A 7,500-nucleotide genomic window follows, 5' to 3' on the forward strand; every position below is an offset into this window, starting at 1 on the left:
GATTCTATGCCCGTAAACACCCGGTTGAAGGCACCAACGTCACCTCGTTGTGCCAACTCGCACTCTCGATGGCATGATCCGATCCGCCTCCTAGCTGCTTGCGCCCTTCTCTCCTTGGACGCAGGCACCCGGCTCCACACGTGCACCTCGTGCGGAGCTCTCGGAAGCGCGCCAGCTGACACTCTGGCGGGCCCCTTGTTTGTTCCCGACTCATCTTAGCTTCGCCTCCTCATGAACCGGCGGAACCTTTAACCGTTCCGGGTCCTATGCACTCTCCGTGTTTGGTTCATCGCTCATCTCTACATTACGCCGAGCTCAACTAGTATTGTTCGTTTCACCGTTTGATGCGAGATCGGGGTATACCCGGTACCGCGGTACTTCCCACCCAGGTTGGATGGCCGTACAACACTCAAGAAGTAACAACGTGCCGGTGCTAAGCACCGTCTCCTCAAGATCTACGAGTTCTGACACCTCTTGGCTACTTGACCCCTTTCCCGGTGGGTGCAAGTCACTCTACTCCGAGCCCTGGGACACCTTCCTAGGGTGTTTTCCATGTACCACTAACCCTTGGTTGGACACCTCTTGGCTACTTGACCCCTTTCCCGGTTGGTGCAAGTCACTCTACTCCGAGCCCTGGGACACCTTCCCAGGGTGTTTTCCATGTACCACTAACCCTTGGTTGGACACCTCTTGGCTACTTGACCCCTTTCCCGGTGGGTGCAAGTCACCGTGCGGAACCTTTCGGCCGCTCTCCCTAGGACTGTGTTGCAGGCAAGCACAGTGGTTCCGCGACCTAGAGACAGCGGCATCCCTTGTTACTACTACTCCGAGCCCTGGGACACCTTCCCAGGGTGTTTTCCATGTACCACTAGCCTCTGGTTGACCATCGGTGGTGGTAGGTGATTCCACCCAAAAGCACCCTAGGTCACCGTTCCGACCACCCAGCTACCGTTAAAACGCCTCCGGACCCCAAGACACACCTTCCCGGTACCAGAACCAGTCGTAGTTGCCGTCACCCAAATTTCATACAACCGTCACCCACGGGCCGAAACACCTTGCCACTACATGGGTCTAGTATTAGGTCCTAGGGTCTCTTTTCGACAACTCCCGACCTCCCTGATATCGAATCGTCAGTTTACATGAGGAGGCTAAACTTTCTATGACGACTCAGTACAACCATACCTCCCTATAATAGTGAAATGTCAAATTCTAGGGCTTTTTGGCCATGGAAAATTCTGAAGCTCGGCACGAGCAAACATGACCCATGCTTGTATCTCCGAAACTATGAGTCTGACAGTTTTGCACCCTTCTGCGGAAAGTTGTGTCTCGTTAAGCCTAAAAAGTCAGTAGAACACCACGAAACGATCCGACCACTCCTTCGACCTGTTTTGGGGTTTTGCAGTTTTCCATGGGGTATTTTGTATGGGGAAAACCGACCCATGCCCGTATCTCCGTACCTAAGCGTCTGACGGTCTTGGACCCCTTGAGGTAAAAGTTGCATTCCGTCGAGCTGAACATTTCACTAGAACATCGCGAAACGATCCGACGACTCCTTCTGGGAGTTTTTGGGGTCGGAAGGTTTTCTCGGACTTAGTCTCTGGAGCAACATTTCTGAAGCTCGGCACGAGCAACCACGCACGTGTCTTATATCTCCGTAAGTAAGTGTCTGACGGTCTTGGACACCTTTAGCAAAAAGTTGCGCCCTATCGAATGGAACATTTCACTAGAACACCACGAAACGATCCGACCACTCCTTCGACCTGTTTTGGGGTTTTGCAGTTTTTAATGGGGTATTTTGTATGGGGAAAACCGACCCATGCCCGTATCTCCGTACCTAAGCGTCTGACGGTCTTGGACCCCTTAAGGTAAAAGTTGCATTTCGTCGAGCTGAACATTTCACTAGAACATCGCGAAACGATCCGACGACTCCTTCTGGGAGTTTTTGGGGTCGGAAGGTTTTCTGGGACTTAGTCTCTGGAGCAACATTTCTGAAGCTCGGCACGAGCAACCACGCACGTGTCTTATATCTCCGTAAGTAAGTGTCTGACGGTCTTGGACACCTTTAGCAAAAAGTTGCGCCCTATCGAATGGAACATTTCACTAGAACACCACGAAACGATCCGACCACTCCTTCGACCTGTTTTGGGGTTTTGCAGTTTTCCATGGGGTATTTTGTATGGGGAAAACCGACCCATGCCCGTATCTCCGTACCTAAGCGTCTGACGGTCTTGGACCCCTTTAGGTAAAAGTTGCATTCCGTCGAGCTGAACATTTCACTAGAACATCGCGAAACGGTCCGACGACTCCTTCTGGGAGTTTTTGGGGTCGGAAGGTTTTCTGGGACTTAGTCTCTGGAGCAACATTTCTGAAGCTCGGCACGGGCAACCACGCACGTGTCTTATATCTCCGTAAGTAAGGGTCTGACGGTCTTGGACACCTTTAGCAAAAAGTTGCGCCCTATCGAATGGAACATTTCACTAGAACATCACGAAACGATCCGACCACTCCTTCGACCTGTTTTGGGGTTTTGCAGTTTTCCATGGGGTATTTTGTATGGGGAAAACCGACCCATGCCCGTATCTCCGTAACTAAGGGTCTGACGGTCTTGGACCCCTTTAGGTAAAAGTTGCATTTCGTCGAGCTGAACATTTCACTAGAACATCGCGAAACGATCGGACGACTCCTTCTGGGAGTTTTTGGGGTCCGAAGGTTTTCTGGGACTTAGTCTCTGGAGCAACATTTCTGAAGCTCGGCACGAGCAACCACGCACGTGTCTTATATCTCCGTAAGTAAGTGTCTGACGGTCTTGGACACCTTTAGCAAAAAGTTGCGCCCTATCGATTGGAACATTTCACTAAAACACCACGAAACGATCCGACCACTCCTTCGACCTGTTTTTGGGTTTTGCAGTTTTCCATGGGGTATTTTGTATGGGGAAAACCGACCCATGCCCGTATCTCCGTACCTAAGCGTCTGACGGTCTTGGACCCCTTGAGGTAAAAGTTGCATTCCGTCGAGCTGAACATTTCACTAGAACATCGCGAAACGGTCCGACGACTCCTTCTGGGAGTTTTTGGGGTCGGAAGGTTTTCTGGGACTTAGTCTCTGGAGCAACATTTCTGAAGCTCGGCACGAGCAACCACGCACGTGTCTTATATCTCCGTAAGTAAGTGTCTGACGGTCTTGGACACCTTTAGCAAAAAGTTGCGCCCTATCGAATGGAACATTTCACTAGAACACCACGAAACGATCCGACCACTCCTTCGACCTGTTTTGGGGTTTTGCAGTTTTCCATGGGGTATTTTGTATGGGGAAAACCGACCCATGCCCGTATCTCCGTACCTAAGCGTCTGACGGTCTTGGACCCCTTGAGGTAAAAGTTGCATTCCGTCGAGCTGAACATTTCACTAGAACATCGCGAAACGATCCGACGACTCCTTCTGGGAGTTTTTGGGGTCGGAAGGTTTTCTGGGACTTAGTCTCTGGAGCAACATTTCTGAAGCTCGGCACGAGCAACCACGCACGTGTCTTATATCTCCGTAAGTAAGGGTCTGACGGTCTTGGACACCTTTAGCAAAAAGTTGCGCCCTATCGAATGGAACATTTCACTAGAACACCACGAAACGATCCGACCACTCCTTCGACCTGTTTTGGGGTTTTGCAGTTTTCCATGGGGTATTTTGTATGGGGAAAACCGACCCATGCCCGTATCTCCGTACCTAAGCGTCTGACGGTCTTGGACCCCTTGAGGTAAAAGTTGCATTCCGTCGAGCTGAACATTTCACTAGAACATCGCGAAACGATCCGACGACTCCTTCTGGGAGTTTTTGGGGTCGGAAGGTTTTCTGGGACTTAGTCTCTGGAGCAACATTTCTGAAGCTCGGCACGAGCAACCACGCACGTGTCTTATATCTCCGTAAGTAAGGGTCTGACGGTCTTGGACACCTTTAGCAAAAAGTTGCGCTCTATCGAATGAAACATTTCACTAGAACACCACGAAACGATCCGACCACTCCTTCGACCTGTTTTTGGGTTTTGCAGTTTTCCATGGGGTATTTTGTATGGGGAAAACCGACCCATGCCCGTATCTCCGTACCTAAGCGTCTGACGGTCTTGGACCCCTTTAGGTAAAAGTTGCATTCCGTCGAGCTGAACATTTCACTAGAACATCGCGAAACGATCCGACGACTCCTTCTGGGAGTTTTTGGGGTCGGAAGGTTTTCTGGGACTTAGTCTCTGGAGCAACATTTCTGAAGCTCGGCACGAGCAACCACGCACGTGTCTTATATCTCCGTAAGTAAGGGTCTGACGGTCTTGGACACCTTTAGCAAAAAGTTGCGCCCTATCGAATGGAACATTTCACTAGAACACCACGAAACGATCCGACCACTCCTTCGACCTGTTTTGGGGTTTTGCAATTTTCCATGGGGTATTTTGTATGGGGAAAACCGACCCATGCCCGTATCTCCGTACCTAAGCGTCTGCCGGTCTTGGACCCCTTTAGGTAAAAGTTGCATTCCGTCGAGCTGAACATTTCACTAGAACATCGCGAAACGATCCGACGACTCCTTCTGGGAGTTTTTGGGGTCGGAAGGTTTTCTGGGACTTAGTCTCTGGAGCAACATTTCTGAAGCTCGGCACGAGCAGCCACGCACGTGTCTTATATCTCCGTAAGTAAGGGTCTGACGGTCTTAGACACCTTTAGCAAAAAGTTGCGCCCTATCGAATGGAACATTTCACTAGAACACCACGAAACGATCCGACCACTCCTTCGACCTGTTTTGGGGTTTTGCAGTTTTCCATGGGGTATTTTGTATGGGGAAAACCGACCCATGCCCGTATCTCCGTACCTAAGCGTCTGACGGACACAGACCCCTTTAGGTAAAAGTTGCATTCCGTCGAGCTGAACATTTCACTAGAACATCGCGAAACGATCCGACGACTCCTTCTGGGAGTTTTTGGGGTCGGAAGGTTTTCTGGGACTTAGTCTCTGGAGCAACATTTCTGAAGCTCGGCACGAGCAACCACGCACGTGTCTTATATCTCCGTAAGTAAGGGTCTGACGGTCTTGGACACCTTTAGCAAAAAGTTGCGCCCTATCGAATGGAACATTTCACTAGAACACCACGAAACGATCCGACTACTCCTTCGACCTGTTTTGGGGTTTTGCAGTTTTCCATGGGGTATTTTGTATGGGGAAAACCGACCCATGCCCGTATCTCCGTACCTAAGCGTCTGACGGACACAGACCCCTTTAGGTAAAAGTTGCATTCCGTCGAGCTGAACATTTCACTAGAACATCGCGAAACGATCCGACGACTCCTTCTGGGAGTTTTTGGGGTCGGAAGGTTTTCTGGGACTTAGTCTCTGGAGCAACATTTCTGAAGCTCGGCACGGGCAACCACGCACGTGTCTTATATCTCCGTAAGTAAGGGTCTGACGGTCTTGGACACCTTTAGCAAAAAGTTGCGTATACCCATCCTCGTCAATACTCTCGAACACTGTAACTCGATCCGACCACTCCTTGGTACACTTTTGTGGGTTACCAGTTTCGGTTGGGACTTAGTCTCTGGAGACCAAATTCTGAAGCTCGGCGTGGGTACCGGTTTTTCGTGCACGTCAGAGGGCCTCGACCGCCCCGAGAACCCGACCTTCAGGATTTTGCTCTACGGAAGGGGGTGCACAAAAGTGTTCGTAATCAACCTCGGATTGTACTTTTCATCATCTAGGGGCACCGTAGGGACCGAAAAAAGTGGTTTCGCATGATAGTCCACCTCGACCCATGTCGACCCTTGCGCGACCCCGACCTTCAGGATTTTGCTCTACGGAAGGGGGTCTACTTGTGCGCAACCCCGACCTTCAGGATTTTGCTCTACGGAAGGGGGTGCACAAAAGTGTTCGTAATCAACCTCGGATTGTACTTTTCATCATCTAGGGGCACCGTAGGGACCGAAAAAAGTGGTTTCGCATGATAGTCCACCTCGACCCATGTCGACCCTTGCGCGACCCCGACCTTCAGGATTTTGCTCTACGGAAGGGGGTGCACAAAAGTGTTCGTAATCAACCTCGGATTGTACTTTTCATCATCTAGGGGCACCGTAGGGACCGAAAAAAGTGGTTTCGCATGATAGTCCACCTCGACCCATGTCGACCCTTGCGCGACCCCGACCTTCAGGATTTTGCTCTACGGAAGGGGGTCTACTTGTGCGCAACCCCGACCTTCAGGATTTTGCTCTACGGAAGGGGGTGCACAAAAGTGTTCGTCATCAACCTCGGATTGTACTTTTCATCATCTAGGGGCACCGTAGGGACCGAAAAAAGTGGTTTCGCATGATAGTCCACCTCGACCCATGTCGACCCTTGCGCGACCCCGACCTTCAGGATTTTGCTCTACGGAAGGGGGTCTACTTGTGCGCAACCCCGACCTTCAGGATTTTGCTCTACGGAAGGGGGTGCACAAAAGTGTTCGTAATCAACCTCGGATTGTACTTTTCATCATCTAGGGGCACCGTAGGGACCGAAAAAAGTGGTTTCGCATGATAGTCCACCTCGACCCATGTCGACCCTTGCGCGACCCCGACCTTCAGGATTTTGCTCTACGGAAGGGGGTCGACTTGTGCGCAACCCCGACCTTCAGGATTTTGCTCTACGGAAGGGGGTGCACAAAAGTGTTCGTAATCAACCTCGGATTGTACTTTTCATCATCTAGGGGCACCGTAGGGACCGAAAAAAGTGGTTTCGCATGATAGTCCACCTCGACCCATGTCGACCCTTGCGCGACCCCGACCTTCAGGACTTTGCTCTACGGAAGGGGGTCGACTTGTGCGCAACCCCGACCTTCAGGATTTTGCTCTACGGAAGGGGGTGCACAAAAGTGTTCGTAATCAACCTCGGATTGTACTTTTCATCATCTAGGGGCACCGTAGGGACCGAAAAAAGTGGTTTCGCATGATAGTCCACCTCGACCCATGTCGACCCTTGCGCGACCCCGACCTTCAGGATTTTGCTCTACGGAAGGGGGTCTACTTGTGCGCAACCCCGACCTTCAGGATTTTGCTCTACGGAAGGGGGTCGACCCTTGCGCAACCCCGACCTTCAGGATTTTGCTCTACGGAAGGGGGTGCACAAAAGTGTTCGTAATCAACCTCGGATTGTACTTTTCATCATCTAGGGGCACCGTAGGGACCGAAAAAAGTGGTTTCGCATGATAGTCCACCTCGACCCATGTCGACCCTTGCGCGACCCCGACCTTCAGGATTTTGCTCTACGGAAGGGGGTCTACTTGTGCGCAACCCCGACCTTCAGGATTTTGCTCTACGGAAGGGGGTCGACCCTTGCGCAACCCCGACCTTCAGGATTTTGCTCTACGGAAGGGGGTGCACAAAAGTGTTCGTAATCAACCTCGGATTGTACTTTTCATCATCTAGGGGCACCGTAGGGACCGAAAAAAGTGGTTTCGCATGATAGTCCACCTCGACCCATGTCGACCCTTGCGCGACC

This window comes from Anopheles nili, assembly GCF_943737925.1.
Source record: "Anopheles nili chromosome X unlocalized genomic scaffold, idAnoNiliSN_F5_01 X_unloc_7, whole genome shotgun sequence".
Classification (NCBI taxonomy): Eukaryota; Metazoa; Arthropoda; class Insecta; order Diptera; family Culicidae; genus Anopheles; species Anopheles nili.